Below are 23885 nucleotides of genomic sequence, written 5' to 3' on the forward strand. Positions count from 1 at the left end.
TAGCAATTATTTGTATTATTTTAAAAAATGAAGCATTTTACACTGCTGCCTCTTGTTTGCCACAACAAATGAAAAATGACTCCTAAATGACTACTAAATTTTAATGTTCACATTCATTATGAAGAACCATTATTTAGATTTAGTAACTTTGAACTCTGTGTTCAAAAGAAAGTCATATACTGTACACCTGGGATGTTATAGGGTGAGTAAATGTTTGGTGAATTTTTATTTTAAGAAATGTGAATTTTTATTTTGTACTACTACTTTGATAGATTTTAAGAGTCAATCAATGAAACTTACAAGAGCATGGCAGTCGCTTGTTATCCTGCAATACAAAAAACAATAACATAAATCATAATAAAATTAAAGTGCCCAAAGCAATCTCAATAGGCTTTATCCCCAGCTGCACTACTTCCTGAACTTCAGCCAGCTCCTTGTTTCCTGTCTGCCATTATTGGACAAACTGATTAATCCAGGTTTGTCTGATTATTGTTGTTGTGACTACTGAGGTCAGGCACCCCTGGATTAATTAGTTTGTCCAATAATGGCAGACAGGAAACAAGGAGCTGGCTGAAGTTCAGTAAGTAGTGCAGCTGGGCATAAAGCCTTTTCAGTTCTGCTCCTGATATTAATTTGATGGCCTAACTGTAGTAAACGGCATACTTTTTAGTCTACAACATAAATGACGTTACACTTACGCTTGTTTGGGGGCAGATGAGAGTATAGTTCACTTCAACATGGCCAACATTCATGATGGCTGTGCCTGCTGTAGCATTTATAACTGGCAACCTAAACTCAGTATATCCATTGCTTTCACAAATTGCTACCACCGTTCCCTGATCACATGAGAGACAAAAGAAATAATGATGTAATATGAGAATAGCAAAATAAAGCATCATTTATTATATTTACAAAAAGGCAGTTTTTTTAGACATAGTATAATTACATTGACTAGCCACTGAGAATCGCAGTTATGGATTTCCTTTGTGATGTCAGGTAATAACTTGAAGTAAATCAGTCCATCCTGTTTTGTCCCCAAACACTTCAAGTCTGCTAGGACTCCTGATATCAGCCGAAGACAAAACAGCAGCACGGACACAGCTAAAAGACAACATACATTTAATAATTAACATAGCAGACAAAACTTATATCTACAGTGTTAAAGGTGCAGTGTGTAAATTTTAGCGGCGTCTAGTGGTAAGGTTGCGAATTGCAACCAAAGGCTCAGTCCACTGCTCACTTCTCGCTTTTAAAACACATAGAAAAGCTACGGTAGCCACCACCGGACAAACATGTCATCGCCGAAGACAACTTAGTAAAAAAGTTGGTCCGTTAAGAGCTTCTGTAAAAACATGCCGGCACAAAATGGCGACTTCCATGTATGGGGACCCTCGGTGTATGTAGATAAAATTGTCTCATTCTAAGGTAATAAACACATAACGGTTCATTATAAAAAGGTCTTTATACACCACTGATAATATAGTTTTGTATATTATTTTGCATTTCTGTCAAGAGATCCTTCTAAAAATTACACACTGCACCTTTAAAGCTTCTCTTTAGTGCTAAACAGATTTAAACACCTCTCTAATGAATACTTTGTTTACAATAGGCACAACCTTAATCTGAGATCAAGAACAGATTTAGCCATACACACCCACATGCTTAAAGAAGCTCAAAAAGAAGCTTCAAAATTGTATTAACTACTCATTTATTGTTTTGATGTGAAACACAGAGTAACAAATACCTGAATGCTAACACAATGAACACAAGGCAATCACAATTAGTTTGTAATTATATGAAAGCATTGCAATGCTGTATTTTTGATTATAAGAGGTCACGTATGCATTCACAGGTTTTGACTTATACATTCATGAAGATCTGATATTGCACTGTAGAGGTTCTGGTGGTAACAGATATTACTACAGTAATTTGGCCTAATTATACTGTTGCACCATGCAATGTGTGTAACACAGTGTAAAGTTAAGCATGGTTAAAAATTATGTTGAGTGGAAATGGTCCATTAAGGACTATTATGGTCTGATTAATCTAAATCAGATTCAGTGGTTTGTGTACACTTTCCACAAGCGAGAAGTCAGATTAGTGGTAAGATACAAGAGCGGTCATAGCTTCAGGATAATCTCTTTAAAACACCAAAGAGGTTGTAGACTTATTAGAAGCATTTATGCTTGTTAAAGTTTGAGAGAAACAAATCTGGTGGGAGTTGTCCCGTTTACCTAACCTGACCTGATGTGTTAAAATATGCACGTTTGCCATCAACAAAATGACTGGTGTTGGCAACCAGCCAGAAATCTTGTGACTGCAGACCAACCCATCTCTTGCAACACACTGGGGGGTTACCGCGACAACAGACCATATTAGGACATAAAGCCAAACACCTGGCATTACATCACTGTTCCTTTAACAAAACTTTCCCAAGATTTTCAATCCAGGAATTTAATTACACTTGTCTGCAAGCTTCTGATAAAGGAGATAACTTCAGAAGAAAGAAACAATGTCATTGTGCTTAAGTTAACATTAAAGTTTACTTAACATCTGTGCCCTGATTCAGTAAGCATTGCTGCTTGTTTTCCTATCTCCTTAATAGAGAGAAATGAATAAAGGTTCCTCAACAAAGTAACATAACAGGAAGATGTACCATAACTCATACCCAAATCTAAGGCAGTGTCTGAAATAAATTCAGACTGGACACACTTTTTTGTCACATTCTGTTTCTCACCTACTGTATGGTAGAAAAGCATGCAATTTCAGATTGAGTCTATAGAGGAAATCATTACTACTATATAACAGAGGAAACCTCAACAGATGTGCATCCGATAACTACAGGATTTTCAACATGTTCACTTTTGTGACAGTTAATCAAACTACTTTCTCCTTTATTTTTCATAAATGGCCAAACAGTAAGGAGAATAGATGATATTAATAGGAAATATTTTCATCATACGGCTACATTACACTGCCCCATCAAACTTTATTTTGGCTTTGTTGATTCAGCATTATACTCTGCTGGCATTTCTTGGGGATTGTATGACGGAGTTAATTTAAACTTTAACCAAAACACACAGTCTGTGAAACAGAGGCGCAAGAATTTCCTAGCAAAGTTGGAAATGCCTTAGGGAATTTCAGATTGAGGCGTTTTAGGCAGGTTTGGATACAGTGGCGGAGTGGCAATCGGGAGAGTCGGTACTTTTCCCGGTGGGCCGGTAGTGTTTTGAGGCCGCAAGAGCCGGTCTGATGATAGCCGTGCTTTCAGTCTTTAGTCATGCACTCCCGCCACACTAATAACTATTTATCATATATTTAATATCCTGCAGCACTCAAAATGTACCGTATCTGGCCGCACCGTTCTATCAAGCACGTCTCCCCTGGAGTTCTAGTCGAACGTGCCGCTTATCAGCCAATCAAAAGAGGCCACACAACTAGTGATGCACCGATGTATCGGCCGCCGATATTTATCGGCCGCCGATATTTATCGGCCGATTTTTGATGAATATGAAACCATCGGCATATCGGCAATAGCATGAGAAAGGCCGATACCTATTGTTTATTAATTAACTGCATAAAGAAATCCATTATATGTAAAAAAAAAAAAAGTTGTTAATTAAATAAATGTTGTATAGCAAAAACCACCTTTGAAGGTTGTCATGCTGTCTTATTATATTTGTTTTAGCTTAATTTGTACCTCTCTTATTATGTTGTCCAATCCATGTTCAGTAAAAATTATTTAATGCAGAAATAAACTAGCTAATAGACCAACTGTATAGTTAAGCAATATCGCTCGAGTAGGAGTGTGATATAGCTCTATATCATCACGGCTGTGATTAGGCCAGAGGCACGAGGCCGTAGGCCTAGGCACGAGGCCGTAAGCCTAGGCACGAGGCCGTAGGCCAACTCAATGGACGGAAAAGCCGTTACTTTATATTACCGTTTCTTGGTCACAAAGTGTAGTTTTAAGATTAGTTCAGTCGAGAATGTATATGTATTATATTTAAATCTGCAGTCGATTAGTAAAGATAGTGCCTGTTTGAACGTTTGCTTGGTGAGATTCGGTACGAATGAGAACCAAAGCATGAGCGGACGTCAGTGTTCACTCGCCCCGCTAACCACCGCCCTCTCTGGGCTACACCTCTGACAGGGATTCCCCGGCTCTCATGTTGGCCTTGTTTGTTTATGATCGTCAAAATGAAATCAAATCAGCAGTATTTGGTTTCATGATCAAACTATTACTTGTTTTTTATTCATATTTAGTGTCTTTTGAGTTGTTATTGTTTTGGCGCGAGGTAAAAGTGAATAAAACTATACTTGTATAACGTTACTATTGCTTTCTCGTTTATTCTTAACGCGATACGAGCACTCGATTATTAAATTATTAATTATTATTAAACTTTGTTCTTGTCAGTACTATATAAAACGTTTTTTTATAAGTGTCAGAGAGATGTTTTTGCATGCTGCTTATAAATATACCAGTGGCGATATCTCATAACATGTTTTAATAGTCACGTCACAATAAAGTAAATGATCAATGTCCACATTTAAAAGCTGCGGTGCTTACCTGTAGTTCCACTGTGTTTTCGCGTTCTGATAAGAGATAATGGGTCCTGAAAAAAACGAGTGTTTATATTCCTCTTTCCAAGTGTTAATCGTCCACACGATGTGACAAGACATTTCTCCCATTAACTTTAACGTAACATCCAAGAGCGCTGATCTTTGACGGAATAATAACTTCCGATTGGGGAATCACAGACTGATTTATGAGCTAGTAAAATAATGAGACACACGGAGAGTGACTCAAAACAGGGCGTCTGCTGCTTCTTCTTTTCGTTTAATGGCTGCTCACTCCTTGGAAGTATTAGTGTCACCTACTGTATACCTTGCGCATATGTGTAATGGATCAGGGCATCTGTGTTTTTCCATTCAGAGATGAGCCTGCTTAGGACCTCCATTCACTAGGTGGCGGAATGATACGAAAGGTGAAGCGGTTACAGTGCCGTTATCAGCACAATATCGCATAGCTCTTAGCCAATCAGATTCGAGAACCAGAAAGAACTGTTGTATAATATTGTATACAAGTGTTTAATATCGGTATCGGCCAGAAGTTGTCTGTTTAAATCGGTATCGCCCCCAAAAAAACCTATCGGTGCATCCCTACACACAACAGCCAATCGGAAAATAGCACTGTTGTATCTGGGTAAGATTTAACGCAACAACCAATAAAAAAAGCTTAGCCTCGCACACCCACAGAGGAATGGAGTCTGATCTCCTGTTTTAATGTTACAACAAATGCACAACTTTGGCACAAACAATGACAACTTAACTGCTGTTAGAGAATGTTTCCCAGATAATCAGCATCGGTTTTTCATGAGTGTATGTAACTTAGCCAACAGTTTAACAGCCTGTTCACTGACAACACCTGCTCAGAACATGCAAGTTAGTCTAAGCCTTGTTATATTTTCGTTATCACACGATGACTGACATTTTGTCACATTAAACATCTCTCTGCTTTGCAACCAAATTAAGCTTTAGCTTACCTAAAACTAGGGAACTGTTGTTGACTTTAAGATCTTTTAAATAATAATTATTACACTTGGTATTACATGTTGTTGTGCAGTCATTTTATTGTAATTTTAGATTTCAGCATTTGCTTATTTACAGGGAACCATTTCTTTTTTTTTTCTTTTTTTTTGACCACAGAGGGCTGGTCGTCTATAAAAATTTCCCGGTAGATTTTTGGGTCCCACTCCGCCCCTGTTTGGATCAGTGATCTCTTCAGAATTGAGACCAAACTTTGTAATCCAGATCTTATACATGCAAAAACAGCTAAATAACCAACTATATAAAAAAGAAAAAATGAAATCTTGTTATTTGACCCTCTTAAACGTATAATGATTGAGCTTGAAGGGGTCTGTGATTGGACCCTTGATCCTTGCGTCGCAAGAACTAACAGGGTGGATGACATCAAAGTACCGTAAGAGAGCATTTCGATAGCAGTCTCTGTATGATTTCTCGAATTGCTCGTGGGATTTTTAGGTTATCTGCCGCTTGGTTCTTGTGGCGGACTGGCGGCACATGAAGTCTAATAAAGCTTTTTGTATCAGTCACTGGTTTGATCAGCATAGCAGTCAAAAACAGAACACCAGACTTCCTGTACAGGACAAATATATTAGGCTCAAAATACGGGACGTCCTGCCTAATACGGGAAAGTTGGCAACCCTAGAGGTAACCCCCTGCTTATTGATTAACATTCTAGTAATGAATTAAAGCATTCAGTTACATTCAAATTAAAACTAAATTTGTTAGTGTTTGGTTCAGAAGTTTGTTTTGATGACACTTAAAGGGGCTTATAGATGGTTTCATCAGACGCAAATGCATTGTTGCGGTTATGCTTCTGGGCGGAACTTTACTTCCGATCTCTGCTTGTTTAATGGTTTGACGAGTAGTGGCTAAACTAAACTCTGTAGCAAATACCTTGTCAAAAATAACCAATGTTTTAGTTTCCTAAAGACGAGGGGAGACGGCGATCATGGATCACCGCTATGTAAAGGGAGGTTTGGCAGCCAGTCTGTTAACATTGTATACATTATATAGTACACATTTTACACAGTAACATTGCCTCAGTGTAGTTTTTGATACGCTTTAGCTATGATGTGAATGGAGGTAATCTACTTCTTGTTTATTTTCCTTGTTATCAGAAATAAACTACTCTAAAAGGACTCTGTTGTTAGTAAAGGTCCCATTCATTCTGCGTTTTTGAAGCTTTGATTGTGTTTACAGTGCGCAATATAACATGTGTTCACGGTAAAAAAAAAAACACTGTATTTTCACACAATTTACTTAACTCTATACCGTTGTTTTCACTGTCCTCAAAATGGGCTGATGTCTTCCTTGTTATATGAAGTCCCTCCTTCAGAAATACGTAACGAGTTCTAGGCTTGCCGCGATGGTCGGTGAAACGGTGATAACCGGTGCTTCAGCCTCTCACCGGTTAGATCACTTGCCCATCGCGACACCGTCTTTCACCGTCGTTTTGATATTTTCGTGTAATTAAATCATTTAGTTTCGTTAGAGAGAGCAAACACTTACAACTGAATGTGTCTGCAGACTGAATTTAGCGGAGCTGAACGCGCGTCACGTCACAGAGCAGCAGGTGTCAGATTTAATTTATTCCTGTCAGAGTGTGCGAGGCAAGCTGACTGACCAGACGAAGGCAGAAGCCGCGTGGTTACTCGTTTTTGTTATAATATACATATATGATGTTTAATATAACCGAGATCGTTTTGTTCTTGTGTTTTTCATCAAGAAAAATAATAAACCCATCATTGATCATTCAAGCAGCGCTTTATGGAGAAGTAGCCGGTTGCTCTGCTTGGGACTGGCGGGTTCTGTGCGAATTACCTGGGCACATTAACTTAAGCACTTAAATAAACCAGCTGTTGCACTCGCATTGCACGCAAATTCATACGCGATTTAACGCAGCGTACGCAAGCACTGCATTTAAACAGTTGCGTAATTCAAAAGTGAAAGTAAAATGTGCAGGTCTGCATGCGCATTTATAAGTCCCTCCCACCCGGTGAAACCGGGATCACCGGGTTTGTGGCGCGCCGATTAACCGGTGAGAAAATTCTGTCACCGCGGCAACCCTAACGAGTTCTGATTGTGTAGTTTGTTTAGTGTGTTGTGATTCGACAGCAGCTTAGCTTAGCAGAGCCGGTTGAGCTTAGCTGGCGACTGCTGTATTACTGTGTGTGGGGTTTAGTCAAACACTCTTGCTTTGACGTCATTCAACCGGAAGTAGAGAACTGTAGTCCAAACCGGACATTCGCTGTAGGCTTTGAAAGGAGACTTCTGTTAAAGAAAATATATCGCCTGGCGGTGAACTTTGAGCTTTATCATTTTGCAGGTATTATTTATGCTCTCACAGCAAGCAACATAACTAAAGTTTGAAAAATGGGATCAGGAAGAACGTGATCATTTCACCCGTAGAAACATTAATCTTTATTGAAAGTGTGTCATAACTGTAGAAATGTAACATACATTTAGAATTTGGTGCCTATTTGACCGAGAAAAGTGGTGTTTGTAGTCTCACTCCCTCAACAAAGATATTGGACTTCCTTCTTTCAATGACGCAAAATGATAATTTTTACATCATTGAAAGAAGGAAGTGCAACACTGAAATCTGTATTTCTCCCGTCTCAGCGGCAACTGAAGAAATGATGCATGACCATTCAAAAACATGACTGGGGTTCTAACTAGGGATGTCAATTTATGCAATTTCCCATATTCGATGATCATTTAAATTAACGATCAATCAAACGAATAATCGTTAACAGTAATAGTGCAATAAGCCTTCACTGCAGTGGCATATAGCCAATGACATAAAAGTGTGCATAAAAACGACAGCTTCCTCACGGGAATTAAAAGATTTTATTTTGTCTAAATAACATGCTAGTGGGATTGTAAAATGAGCCAATGTAGTTGTTGTTTTGATAAAATCATCAATTTAAACTTATCTCGTAATGAAATATAATGACTAATAGACACAGTAAACTCCGCCTCACATGGGCACTCTGCAACAGACGCATGAAAGTCCATGTCAAAATAACAGTTTTATTATCATCAAGTTTTATTTATCAAGTTGTTTACCTCGCTTTCTGAGTCGTTGATACACTGTTTGTAATTATATCCAAGAAGCACACGAAGGGCACTTTTCTCGTCGTCACCTCAGCTTAGACGTACTTTAAGCAAAGATGCTTATATTACGGAGATGCCAACCTTCCATTAGAAAACACGCAGCGCCTCAGCCATTCAATAATGATGATCAGTGATATATGTTGCGGGCATTCAGGGTGTAACGACAGTCAGTTACAGTTTACATTTGCCATAATTTAAGATGACATTTTAATCTGTTCATTAAAAACGGCTTCTGGTCTCCTTCTCTGTATATAGCAGCGTTGCTATGCTAATCTTGCAGGCTTCCCCAAAGAGGGTCTTTGCTTTCAGTATCCTAAACGTATTTGTATTTTCTGCGTCGGACCCTGTCAGATCCACAGCGGATGTAATTTCGTTGCGTTGGCAGCCAGCCAGCCTCGTCTCGCATGACGTTAAAAAGCACATGCGTGTGCTTGGCATCAAGCATCGTTGTGATCATAGCTAGTAGTTTAACTTTTGCGCGCTCGCTTAATTTTTTTTTCTCCGACTGTATGTGTTTTGGGCAGGCGCCGCCGCACACACGTGCATGATCTTGTTTTTCAACAATCGTTAAGTTTTATAGAGTAAATTCTTATCGACAATTAATCGAAGATCATCCCTAGTTCTAACTATACAAAGCTTAATGCACATGGGTGAAGTGTCCCTTTAACTCTTTGTGGAGTTTACCGGAAGTTACGTTTTTTCTATGAAGGCCGTATGTTTCTGTTGTTACTGATTAAACTGTCTGTAGACTCACAGCTGTTACTCATCAACAACCGGCAAAACTAACATCTCTCTGACTTAATTTTAAAAACAGTACATTGTGAAAAATGCTGTCATTATTCTCTTACATATCTGTGCATAAAATTGAAAGCAGTGTTTCCTCTAGAATTTTTTTCAGCTGTGGTGGCAGGGGGCGCCCATGATGATTATAAATGTATTTTTTTTAATGTAGAATATAGGCTACAGTAAACTAACATGTATTTTTTTTTATAATTTTCACGCTGTCATTTACTTTTCCTTATATTTATAGCATATTGCTTTTCTATGTTTGATCTAAACTGTATTTTCTTAAAAAAACGTTACATAGCTACGTACGTAGTTCGGATATTTCATTGTAGTTTTAAAGGTATAGCGGAAGATTTTCGTTTTCCAGGTGGATCACCTCTGTTATTGGTCATCCCAGATGTCAATCATTCTGATTATATGTTGACGTATAACCGTCGTACGTGCTCGCCTCTCGGTTCGCTTTCTGCACATGCGCACTTTCACGTGTATGTGTGTTGTGCTACGGTTTCAACCATTCATTGAAGCTCGCGTTCTCGCTGTTTTTTTTTCCAAAATGTCTGAGGGACGCAAGAGAAAAAGTGTCTACGAATTGTATGACAAGAAGAGAAAGGACTATAAAGAAAGAAACAAGACCAGACTGTTTATGGGAGACTATTTCACACGCTGGCTGCTGGTGTGAGCTAAAAGGACAGGTTGGGCTTCCCACGCAAAGTTTCTACAGGAAAGGTACATTTTGTCATGCTATTTGGAGAAATCCATTTAAAATCACTGCTAGTAAAGTTGATGTAAGTTATGATTAGCAATGCTAGCCCTGGCACGAGTCACGAACCGCACAGACACGGTAAACATGCCGACAGAAACTTGTAAACAGAGCGAATAGAAGAACTAGGCTCCTGCATGCTCTCTCTCTCTCTCTCTCTCTCTCCCAACAGGCGTTCCCTCTCGGGAGGAGGTAGAGAGTTTCGTGTGCATTTTTTAAAAAATACGGAGGGGCGGTTCTTTTAAATAATTCGGGAAAATCTTCCGCTATACCTTTAATGTAGTGTGCATTGCAAGTTCGTCCTCGTGTTTAGCGTACAGAGCTGTTGCAAAGTCATGCAGTCCTGTTTAATAATCCGTACCGCTGTGATTGACAGAACAACCGACCAGTTATCCGACATCAGCAGCAAACCGGTCTTCAGACAGATCTTAAACACAAATAAGCACGGGACATTTAAAAACTAGTCGAATTTTGGTCTTGGATGTTAGACCCGCATTTTACTCTTGTCTATTGAGTCCCGACCTGCATCTACAACACAAATGACACGCGAATAGCCTATTACACCCGTTAGATCAAATATTATGCGGTTCACCCAGCGGGTACCCCGACCCTGCTGTTTCGTCTGAAAACAGATAAAACAGTCTCACCGTCTGCCTCAAGTTTCTATTACCAACGTTCTTCTCTTCCACGGGAATAATGCAAGTTTTCTTACAAACAGATTCGACTATTAATGTCTTGCAGTCTCATAAGTAGTATTCAGTATTTAGCCTTTTGTTTTTGGACAAATATCATATAATTTTATGTGAAACTTTGTGAGTGTCGATCTAAAGCACAGAAGATTGATTGACAGCTGAGCGGTCAGCAGCGCGCTGCGCTTATAGCCTATATTCTGAATAACTAATGGCCTGATAAATTGATAATATGAGTACAGTGATTCCAAATGAATGTCCAAAAAACTCGTAATATCTTAAATTAAAAGTTTAATAATGTCTTTTCTCGCAGCCCTGCGCTGTGTTGGTGTAGACATGCGCCGGCGAACATCATGTGCGTGATGACCTTGCAGCTTAAATTACCCTAAATTTATAGTCATAAAGATAAAAGTAAAACAACATTCGAAACTTCAAATGATGTATTTTTATTTGTGTAAACTCACAATAAGGAGAAAACCTTGTGCTTATTTATAATCATTAAAAACATGACGTGCTTTCTGCTGCTTTGGTTTTAGAGCGCGTCACAAAAAAAGAACAGAAACTCAAATAATTATTAAATTGACAAAACGAATAACAAAGTATTTAAGTGCAACATATTTCGTATAGGCTTATTTATTTTATTATTATTTCTAAAAACAGAGACGTAGCTTAATAATCCTCTGTTGATTTAAATCTATTTGTGCATGAAACTAAACCATGGAGGAAATTATGATATTTTAGGAGATTTATTTAAATGAGTGAACAACGCAAATCCAGAAAGGAATTTATTTCTAGACAGCCAGTCTCGCAGAGCGGACATTTCGGTAGCTTTTTTGCGAGCTGCCGCTGTGGGTTTTGTCTAGAAGGGATACAGCAAATGCCGAAAAGTTAAGGATTAGATTTGGAGGTAGGATTATTAGGATGAAAACAGCGGTTCTGGCTAATTAGATACAAATACATCCTACAATCGTGTGAAATTTTGTGTTTAGAGTTGGGTTTGGTTAAAGGATTAGGATAAAACAGTGCTCATCCAACCAGATTTCGTTTGCTGTATCCCTTCTATCCACAACCGCAGGCGTGGCGGGGATGTTTTAGGAGTGGCGGGCCGCCACGGTTGAACGTATATAGCGGAAACACTGTTGAAAGCATATAATTACATTTTAAATGTAATAAATATATTTACAATTTTAAATAAATATTATTTTAAATATTGAGTAGATTGTCCCTTACGAAAATTACCCATGGTTTTACCTCAGTTAAAACTAAAAAAACATAAGTTACTGAAGTAAAACCATGGTAACCACAAAATAACCATGGTTTTGACAACCATGGTTTACAAAAACCATAGTTAAACCATGGTTAGTGTAGTAAAACCATGGTTTTGCTCAAAGTAATCAATTCACCAAAAAAACATGGTTACTACACTTGTACTACAATAAAACCATGGTTAATTTTCGTAAGGGGTGGTCCATTACTGTGTAGCAATGTGTGTTTATATTTACAACTAAAACAAACGTTTGTCTTTATAAAAGTTCTGTAACATTTCATAAAGTTTATTGAGTTGGATCATGTGATGTTCGGTTGGCGAGCTTCAGAAAAGGTCACGTGTTTTCCGGTTAGGGAACATAGGGACCATCGATGCTCACTGGTTTTTGCGTTGCATTGTGGGAATTTTTAGGGAACGAATGTTCCAGTGCCCTGAACGGATTTTGCGATTGAGACAGCCCTTAAAATGGCCGACTCCCTGATCAGTGCCCTGACTACTGAACAAGATTGAGACACACGGCTTCTGTTCAGGGCCGGATTATCCAATGGGCATTATGGGCACGTGCCCAGGGGCCCACGCGCAGTCAGGGCCCAAGCGACGAAAGAAAATAAAATGTAAAATCTAATTGTTAATTATTTAGATTAACTATTTAAGCGCAAATAATCCTGCGCTGAATCGAGCGAACTGTGGGTGGCAGTAGTCTTCATAGTTTAAGTTCAGAATGAGTGAGAAAAGCAGCAGTGCACAGTTGATTTATCAGACAATCCATTACTTTTCTTCATTTATCCTGAATATGTGAATGTCCTGTAAATGACGCGAATCAGTGCTGCTCTGACAGCCTGGTATAGTAATCATTTGTACTGGGTATGTATCGAACGGAGCCGTCCGCTCTTGTCCGTGGTTTGGAAGCTGTGCGGGAAAGTTTGTCGTATTTGCCTAGATTGCCCTTCCTCCTCTGCATCTGTGCGCAACAGTGAAACACACATCGCCAACAGACAGACAGGTATAGGCAGGAGCTCTTCACACAGGTCGTATTCAAGCTGGGTTTTTCCTGACTTGTGGGGAAGTCAGTGGAGATCAAATGACATAACTACCAGTACCTCAGTTTTACAGCTCATTATCCAAAAGACAATTGTTGTCTTGCTAACATGACTCATAATACATTTTCTAAAGTGTAGATAAGCCAATAGTAACAGGTTTTAGTTTAAAGTTCAATACTTTTTTAAACTGTTTCAGTTGCTTTATTTTTTATTTTGTCAATCTGTCTGTAGTTTTTTTCCCCACTTTTTTGCAGCATTTTTCCTGTGAAATTAACAATATAGCAGCAACCCTCCTTTTTTAGTTTAGTGTAAAGATGTGTTATTTTAACACCAAAAGAATTAAAAAGATTTACTACCACGTGCAAAATAAACAAACACATTATTAGTGAAACTGTACCCTCTCCTTGGCGCAGTCATTTATTCTAAATATATTTGAAACCAGTAGAACAGACAACATGCACATTGTTGGCAGTATCATTTGCTGTCTTCTGTTCTTGTGATAAACACTTTGTGTGAACTGATTATTTTGTATTTTGTAAATCTGTAGAGTATGAAACAGTTGGGTGTGTGTGAAGGAATTAAAATAAGGAAATTGTGTCAATATATTTAATCTTTTGTTAAAAAAAGAATTAGGCCTAAGAGAAGTGCCCTTTTTTCACTTGAGCATCTGCCCCCTGTGCAGGTCTCTGTGCAGGTCCCTGCTTGCAACAAAAATATCTACATATATCACTACCTACAGGTAGTGATCACCGGCTGTAATGTGTCAGTGAAAATCCTGTAAAAGTGGAGGTGTTTCTAACAAAAAGAACCATATAATATATGTAATATATGTATAAAAAGTGAGGCAAGTGACTGCATGGGAAGTTTTAGGTTGAGTCAACTTGCAACCTTTTTTAAGTATATTGAACACACTAACATTACTTAATATGAATGCAATCAAATTGAGTTGAGTTAACTAATTGTACTAGTTTTACTGAGTTAGATAAACCTACTTTTCTTGGTACAGGTAGCATATTTATGGTTAGTTGTTGTTTTTATGCCGTGAGATGAGGGCTAGAAACGTTTATTCAAACAAAACACCCACTCAGTTTCGTTTTGGTCAGCTGTAAAGCGCGACATACTTCAGTATGCAGTCTATGCACAAGCACCAGTCTTCTGAACAATGGTAACTAAAACTCAAAGAAGAAACAGAAACTCTTCCAAATATTGAAGATAAATGAACATTAAACACTAACAAGTCTTTCATTTTAGTTAAAAACAAAACAAAAAAAGTTTCAATTCAAATTTCACTCTCCAAATGCAGTCCCATGCAAAGCATGCTGGGAACTGCAAGTCCACTGCCTAGTTAGTTGTGTTTACTAAAATAATTAATGTAGTTTGAACACAAAATTATTAAGTTAACTTCTTTCTTACAAATTTAAATCGATTATACATAATAAAATTAAGTTGAATTTACTCAATAATGTGTTCATTTAGAATTAATCAATTTATTCCAATTTTTATTTTATTTTAACTCATATTTTGATTAAAAAACAAGAATTAAAATTTTTTAATACAGTTTACTCAATTTATTTTTGTTAAATCTACTAAGGCACAGAAACATTTTTTACAGTGTGTGCGTGGGGGGGCCTACAAGAAATTGTGCCCAGGGGCCTCCGAATTCTTAATCCGGGCCTGCTTCTGTTTACCTCCGTCAAATAGAAAATTCACAAACCCTACTATATAACGTTAGTATACATTTACTGTAAGCGTACAGTAGGCTAAAGTTACTTCACGAATCTCTCATGCAACGCATTTGTTCAGGCCAATAAAACTGTCAAGGGTCTTTTTAATCCAACGTTTTACCAGAGTGCTCGATGAAACAGATCTTAATCGGGTGAATGGATGAGGTGGAGTATTAGATCTATCACAAAATGAAGTAAGCAAGTCCTTAAGATGGCTACAAGACCACTAAATTTGTACGACCTAATTGCAGTTCGCTTTAAATGTTACTTTGTAAGCGCTATGAATCCAAAAAGAAATGTACAGATATAAACGACGATTTCAAAACATATTAGGGGATCTTACCTTTTCCAAACATGTTCATGTTCTTCTTCTTCTTCTGTTGTTTAAATGGCGGGTGGCAAACCAACTAAAGGTGCATTTACATGTTCATGTTGACAGTCGACAACTCTCTTCAGTCTCTTCTCTTCCTCTTCTGACTTACGGAAGTCGTGACGTCCGACTTGCGTCACTGTTGCATCTTCTTCTTCTTCTTCTGTTGTTTAAATGGCGGGTGGCAAACCAACTTAAGGTGCATTTACCGCCACCTACTGGATTGGAGTATGGAGCACTACTTGGTTTTTAGGGGTCAAGCCCCGAAGGGGCGTAGACACCTATTGTTATTGTTAGTTTTCTTATTATTATTCTGCTTCTTGTTCTTCCGCCATTGAAGTCAATGGCAGCCCATAGAACCGTACGTAGGAAAGTTATGAAATTTGGCACACATGTAGAGGACAGTCTCAGAAGTTACTATAGCAACTTTGGTGTGTCTGACTCAAACCCTCTAGCGCCACCAACAGTCCAAAAATCCACTTATGTTCATGCTCATAACTTCTGACCCATCAGTCCTAGAAACGAAATTCTTGTTTCCTCTGAATCCTTTGCTCATGATGATTCAAATGCACACATTAATGTCATTTGTGTCATGCACATCTTTCCGCCATTTTGAATTTTCCGTAAAACCTACTTTTTCGAAGTCCTCCTAGAGCGTTTGTCTGATTTGCATGTCCTTTGGTATCTAGCATCTAGAGACACCCCTGACAAAAAGTTATCAAAAGCTTTTTGATAGACCAATGCGTTCTCGTATACCGTGACAACATATACGGCGGCGAGCACGCCAAAACGGACGTGAGGCCGTATCTTCGCAACACTTTGGTGTATCGACACGAAACTTGGTATATGTCATTACAGTCATGACCTGAGGGTGCCTGCAACATTTCGTCACAGCGCCACCTAGTGGTCACGAGATTCAAAAAATGCCTATTTTTGCTTATAACTACTTCAAACTTGAGTCTAAAATCATGAAGTTGGTCTTGTTAGATTCCTTGAGGCATGCCGAGTCAAACGATATCAAACGGTTTTCGGTCGGCCATTTTGGGTGTCGGCCATTTTGAATTTTCCCATTAAGTTCAGTATTTCACAAACAGAATGGCGTATTGCTACGAAATTTGGCATGGTTCATCAGAGACATGTTCTGAGCGCACATATAAATCTTTAGGACGGCGCCACCTAGTGATCAGGATATGTAAAGAAATTGTTTAAAATCTTTATTTCATTTGATTAAATTGCCACACTGACATGAGACTTCACTCTATTGATTCCTTGGCTCGTGCTGAGTCCGACTGTACCAAATATGTCTGAGTCAAACCTACTTCCTGTCGGCCATTTTGAATTATATTGAACACCTACTTTTTCGAACTCCTCCTAGAGCGCTGGTTTGATTGGCTTGATTTTTGGTAGGCATCATCTAGAGACACTCCAGACAAAAAGTTATCAAAAGCTTTTCGGTAGACCTATCCGTTGTCGTATAACGCATCAAAGAATGCGAGGGCGAGCACGCCAAAATGTGTTTGAGCCTGTATCTTCGCAAAACTTTTGCGTATTAATATGAGACTTGGTATATGTCATAACAGTGATGACCTGAGGGTGCATGCACCATTTCGTCACACTGCCCCCTACTGGTCACGAGATATAAAAAATGTCTATTTTTGCTTATAACTACTGCAAATTTGAATGTAAAATTATGAGACTGGTCTTGTTAGATTTCGTGAGGCATGGTGAGTCAAACGATACCAAATGGTTTTTGGTCGGCCATTTTGTGTGTCGGCCATTTTGAATTTTTTCTTTAAGTTCAAGTATTTCAGAAACGCAATTGTGTATTGTTATGAAACTTGGTATGGTTCATCAGCAACATGTTCTGATAGGACTTGTAAACTTTTTGGCGCCCCCTAGTGGTCAAGAGATTTGAAGCTGTATCTCTGCATCTCTTTATCGTATTTACACCAAATTTGTTGGGTGTCATCACAATCAAGACCTGAGTCACAATTTATTGTTTGGTCAGTGCCCCCTAGTGGTCAAGTCATTTAAGGCTATATCTCCGTATCGCTTTATCGTATTTACACTAAATTTGGTATGTGTCATCACAGTCATGACCTGAGGCACCATCTATTGTTTCGGCAGAGCGCCACCTAGTGGTCTCAAGATACAAAAAATTGCTATTTTTTTCTAAAACTAATGCAAACTTACATCTTAAATCATGACAGTCATCACGTATAAATCATTTTTTGCCATGTTCGGCTTGACCCCGGTATCGCTGCTTGCAGCTATATTTAACCTTGTTATTATTACATCATTTTCCTGTTATTTATCATCGTTCTTTCCACCCCCACTTTTCTTTGTATACTATATAGATGTCTTCCTCTTATTTCATTGTCCCATAATCTCTGCCAACTCTTTTTCACTTCATTCCCAATTATCCCCTTTATTTCCGTTTTACTTAGCTGCAATCTGATGTTGATTTCGGGATCTTGTAATGCTTCCTTTGCCAGTTTATCAACTTCCTCGCTTCCCTTTACTCCAATATGGGCTGGAACCCACAAAAACCTTACTTTTACCCCTAAGCGCTTTATGTTATATACCTTCTGTAATGTTTCGTTTAAAATATCTTGTCTGGCTAAAGATGATCCACTTTCTAAACTTTGCAGAACTGAAAGTGAGTCTGTACATATCACACTACTGTTAGGTTGCTTTTCTTCTACCCAATTTAAAGCCAATAACATGGCTACAAGTTCTGTTGTAAAAACAATTATATGATCAGTCGCTCTTTTTGCCATTCTAATATTGTACTGAGGAATATAAACAGCTGCAGCTGCTCTACCTGTTTTTGGATCTTTGGATCCATCTGTGAATATGTGAGTCATGTTGCTATATGCTTGATTAATGTATTGTTGAACCATTACTTTTAATGGCAAATTTAGTTAATCTTTATGCATCTCACTATGTATGAATAGGTCTATTTCTGGCATTGGGAATAACCATGGGGGTACAGATGAAATTACAACAGATGGAGCTACCTCTATCTCTGTTATACCCATTTCCTGTGCCTCCTCATTTGCTACCCATCCAAAACTCTTTATATTTTTATACTCATACTCCCAACAATTCTCCAGTACCTTTTTAACTGGATGTCTTTCATCATGTCCTTTAACATTAATCCAGTATCTCATTCTTAACTTTCTCCTACGAGCTTCTAGTGGCATTTCTCCCATCTCTACTTGAATAGACGGTACTGGAGATGTTCTAAATGCTCCGCAGCTAATCCTTAGAGCTTGAGTCTGAATTACCTCAATTTTTTTGAGCCATGTTTCTGATGCAGAACAGTATACCAGACACCCATAATCTATTGCCGGTCTTATTAATGAACTGAACTGTATTGGACTGCATACGCTACCTTGCGGAGTACCATTGTCTATTTTATATATCTGTGAATATGTTGTCCCAATTCTAACTTGTATTGTCCTGTTCATTAAGAAGTCCTTGATCCAATCATACATCCTTCCAGTAATACCCATTTTATCAAGTTTCAATAACAAACCCTCTTTCCATAACATAAGCCTTCTCGATATTGAAGAACACACCACATACTACCTCTTTATTTACTTGGGCCTTTCTTATTGCTGCCTCTAGATTAACTACTGAATCCATAGTACTACGACCCTTCCTAAAACCACTCTGGTATTGTGAAAATAACTCCTTCTTCTCAATAAAATATACTAACCTTGACATTACCATTCTCTCCATGAGCTTACATAGGTTTGATGTCAATGCTATTGGCCTATAGCTGCTTGGTTGAGCTTTCCCAGCAAGCAATTTTGCAGCTAATAGACGTCTAGTAGCCGTCTAAACACCCCTCTGACGTCTAGGCTAAAACAAGGCTAATTTTGGGCTGTCAGTGAAAATCTAGTAGACGTCTATCATAGCCCAAGAATAGACTGGTCATCAAATAGACGGCTACTAAACGTCTACATATATACGTCTAATAGACGGTGAATGTGGGTCTAGGCTAATAAAAGGCTAATTTTGGGCTGTCAGTGAAAATCTAGTAGACGTCTATCTTAGCCCAAGAATAGACTAGCCGTTAAATAGACGGCTATTAAATGACTACATGTGTGTGTCTAATAAACAACAAAAGAATGGCTAAAGAATTATTTTTAATCCATTAAAAAAGGTTCTCATAAACATGTAATCATGCAATTTATTACAAAAAATAGTATTAATACAATATAAATTCAGATAAGACAAAATGAAGAAAAACTACTTTTAACAAAAAGAATAAAAACAGTAACAAAATAAAAGCATAAATAACAAAATACAATTTTAAAAATGAAATAACATCTAAACATTAACAAACTATCTTCAGTTCACTTCAACTTATTAATTGTACTAATTTCTATACACCACGTCCTCCCTGGTGCCTGTTTGAAATGCCCCCATTGCATCCTTCACTTCCAGTTCTGTTGCTGCTGGGAAGTTGTTCAACACAGCATCTGCAAAATATGAAAAGAATGCATGAGACAGGTATTTTTATTTATGTTAAATGTGATAGTCATTCTCTTTGTAAAAAGTCATATATAAATATTGACAGGTCAACAACAGTAATCATATCGTTCTCATTACTACAAACACAAGTGCATGTTTCTCTGCGTGTGTTTAATGACATTCTGGAACTAGCAAAAGAGGCTTAAAGGCAGGGTATCCGATTTTGATCCAGAAACATTTTAGTTATGCTGGTTGAAAGTCTCCTCAAGTCTTGATAGCAATCACTATGTTAAGTTGTCTAATGTGTATTTTTATATATTTGTGTCATCTGTAAAAGGCGTAGGACCAAAAAACGTTCAACAAATCATTGAACTTCGACCGAATGCAATATTTGGACATGGACCAGTTACCGGTTTAAAGGTATACCGAGATTTTCAGAGTCAAGGTTTTAAAAACCACAAAAAATTTCTGTGATACCGTTTTCAATGTATGAACTGTGTTTACACAAAGTGAATTAAATCATGTAATTGAATTCATGTTTACATTTACAACTGAAATAATATTATCATTTAAAGGCTTTATTTTAAACTGGCATAAACGTTGTTTGTTGTTTAAAAATAAAATGTATTGTGTCCAGTTGAAAAGTTGATGTTTTAATACGCAGACATTTGAAAATAACACATTTTAGTGTCACAATGGCAATACCGCAACACCGTGGTATTTTTGCTTATGGTTATCATCCAGATTCTCATTCCGGCCCATGCCTAATTGGACGCATTACATTTTTGCCCCTCTTCTGTGAACGTGTTTTGCATGCCACTTCACACCCTGTTCACGCTCTGTAAAAATAGGGAGAATCAAATAAACTTTCCTGCTGAATTGACACAGGAGCTACAAAACGAAAAACATTTTGAAACAACAACAAAACATCTGGATGAGCAAAGAGCAAAAACCCAAATTAACATTGGTAACTTCACTGCTTTTCTGCAAGATGGAAACAGCTACAGGTCTGAAAGGGTCGTTGAAGTGTTTCTTTTGGAAAGGTAGGTATGCAGTGTGATTCTATTTTGATGGATTCAGATTGTATTTTAATGAATAGGTGTTGCTTATGTAGTTTGTGTTCCTTTACAAATTAGTGCAATGATATTTATCTTTTCAAATTTCTAAACGTGCTGCATTTAATTCGGATTAAAAACAGTTGTTTATGTTGGTTATTTTGGTAATGTTATTCACTTTGTCAGTCTTACTGGTTAATGAGATAGGAGTGTGCTTCTGGTTGGTGCGTGTAGGTTAAAGTTAGTATTTTTCAAAATCAAATACCCTGCCCTTTAAAGGAATAGTCTACCCTTTTGCCATATTAAACTATGTTATTACCTCAACTTAGACAAATTAATACATATCTATCTTTTTTCAATGCGTACACTGTATAGCGCGTCGTGAATGTGTTAGCATTTAGCCTAGACCCATTAATTCCTATGGTACCAAACAGGGAAGCCACCAAACACTTCCGTTTTTTCCCTATTTAAAGAATGTTACATGAGGAGTTATACCAGTAAGTATGGTGCCACAAAATAAAACTTTTTTTGGTACCATAGGAATGAATGGGGCTAGGCTAAATGCTAACACATTAACAACACACTGTGCAGTGCACGCATTGAAAAAAGACAGGTATGTATTAATTCGTCTAGGTTGAGGTAATAACATAGCTTAATATGGCAAAAGGGTAGACTATTCCTTTAAGATGCCAAGCATAAAATATTCACAATACAATCTTATGGACATAAAACAACTAAACAATATTGTATGGGTGAGTTAACTGTTGTATCGGCAAAGAGTAATTTAATCTGGGGCTTTTAATATTTAGAAAATATTAAGGCAGTACCGGACTGTCGTCAATTACACCTCACATAGCCTAATGTCATATTAAAAGTATTATTTTGTGAAACACCATTCAGCCTAAAACTACATACAAACACACTTACCTTTAATAACTGAGAACTGATGTTTTTTCAAATGCTTGCTTCTGCAGTGGACCACCACCATTCATGTTGAACTTTGAAATTAATGAATTTTAGGGAACTCTAAAATACAAAAGATAATGTTGTTAACAGTTGCAGACTGACATTTTTTTTTATTTTTTTGTGACCACATGAAAGACTACGTTGACACCACAATGTCTGATTAATATTGCATGTTTATAGAATTTACCTGTCCAGCATTCTTCCGGCACGGTCTCTCAAGTTTCTCCCTCCAGTTTCGCACAGCTTTGACACCTGAATAGCACATGCCTATGTCAGTAATTGTACAGTATTGTATGCTTCAGTGTACAAGTGTTTACCAACCTTTAAGGTTAATGCCCACTGACCTGCAAGTTTTCCCTCACAATAAACACAATAAAACTATTTTTTCCAACAAACTGAAGGCCTGTAAGTTAAATCCATATGGAAAAATAGCTTTCCCCCTCAATCTATCTCTGTATGCATAATTGTAAAGCACAACTGCCTAAATTACATTACTGTAAGCAACACAGTAATAACTTAGCTAATTACTGCTGTTACTAAAAAGCAGCCTACAAATCACTTATGTAAATCTTCAGTGTAACGTTACATAGACTCATTTACCTCCACTATTTTATTACATTGCAGGTTGTACTGTTTAGGTTTTATAAAACATGGGTTACTTGCTCTAACGTTAAGCTACCCGCAAGAATGTCGCGATTCCAACAACAAATAAAGTAAATACATTTTAAACACATGTAAAATAAAATAATAAAAAACACTTACAAGACCAAACGAGTGTGGAAGATTGCTTTCCTCCTGGCTGCTCGCTGGTGTGTTGATTTTCAAACAGCGGAAATCTTTCTCGCGAGATTTGGCCTCGTGTTTGTGTACTGCAGCTGCCATCTAGCGGTTCGGAGTTGTAACTGGATTTTGTTTATCAATAATGAATGTTATGCGTGACAGCAGATTCAGATAAGATAAATAAAACCAAACATCTGGAATTCACTGGTGTATTTGCATGCCTGATGAAATATCATACATCTTGCAAGTTATTTTGGCAAAAACAAAATTTTATTAAATTCAAGGTTATTCTGGGCTAAACATGGTTTGTTCGTAGTCGGTCTATTTATGAGCTAAATAGTGGCTATGTACGACGGTGCATAAAACACTTTAAAGAAATTTAACAAACCTTGTAATCGATGTTAACTTTGCTTACACAATGAAATACCATACATCTCACAAGTTATTTGGCAAAAACCACATGTAATTAAATTAATGGTTATTTCTGGGCTAAACGTGGGTTATTCGTAGTCGGTCTATTTGTAAGCTAAATAGTGGCTAAGTACAGACGGTGCATGAAACACTTTAAAGAAATGAAACAAAATACCTTAATCGCTTTGAACTTTGTTTACATGATTAAATATCATACATCTCACAAATCATTTTGGAAAAACAACATGTAATTAAATTCATGGTTATTTCTGGGCTAAACGTGGTTTATTCGTAGTCGGTCTATTTATGAGCTAAATTGTGACTACGTACAGACGATGCATAAAACACTTTAAAGAAATGAAACGAAATACCTTGTAATCGCTGTTAACTTTGCTTACATGATGAAATAGCATACATCTCACAAATTATTTTGTCAAAAACCACATGTAACCAAATTAAAGTTTATTTGGGCTGGATATGGGCTAGGCACAGCCCGGCTATATCGGGTCTATACTGAAACGAGACGTTGAAATGACGGCTATTGCTTGCTGGGTTGTCTTCCCTGGTTTAGCAATTGGCACTATGACCCCGTGCTTCCATTCAGAAGGAAGATTCCCTGTTGCCCATACACTGTTGCATCATCCAAAAGATTACCTCTTAAAGCCAATATCATAATAGATATTTTTTAATATCACTTAATATAACGTCACTTTTATTGAACACGTGTATCAATGACATGTTTGCAGTTTTGCTCATATTTTTGAAAAGTTCAACGCTCTTTTGGTATTACGCACTGCCCGGTAATAGACCGCACATGAGCAGTTTCGCCATTTTACATATAGTTCG

The 23885-nt window shown here is 37.6% G+C and overlaps 3 long non-coding RNA genes across 3 annotated transcripts in view; 1 reads left to right on the forward strand and 2 right to left on the reverse strand.

Moving 5' to 3' along the window:
- LOC129447943 (uncharacterized) overlaps positions 1 to 23885 on the forward strand; it is a 102179-nt gene that overhangs the window by 54560 nt on the left and 23734 nt on the right. The gene's annotated exons all lie outside the window — the stretch shown is intronic.
- LOC141367355 (uncharacterized) lies at positions 701 to 15337 on the reverse strand. The gene is made up of 3 exons (XR_012371714.1): positions 15316 to 15337; positions 947 to 1101; positions 701 to 836 (listed from the first exon to the last, which is right to left on the reverse strand). It is a non-coding gene; the product is annotated as an uncharacterized lncRNA (long non-coding RNA).
- Positions 19526 to 23577, reverse strand: LOC141367244 (uncharacterized). Its single transcript, XR_012371515.1, has 4 exons — positions 22611 to 23577; positions 22036 to 22100; positions 21810 to 21908; positions 19526 to 19835 (listed from the first exon to the last, which is right to left on the reverse strand). It is a non-coding gene; the product is annotated as an uncharacterized lncRNA (long non-coding RNA).

This window comes from Misgurnus anguillicaudatus, chromosome 10 (assembly GCF_027580225.2).
Source record: "Misgurnus anguillicaudatus chromosome 10, ASM2758022v2, whole genome shotgun sequence".
Lineage (NCBI taxonomy): Eukaryota > Metazoa > Chordata > Actinopteri > Cypriniformes > Cobitidae > Misgurnus > Misgurnus anguillicaudatus.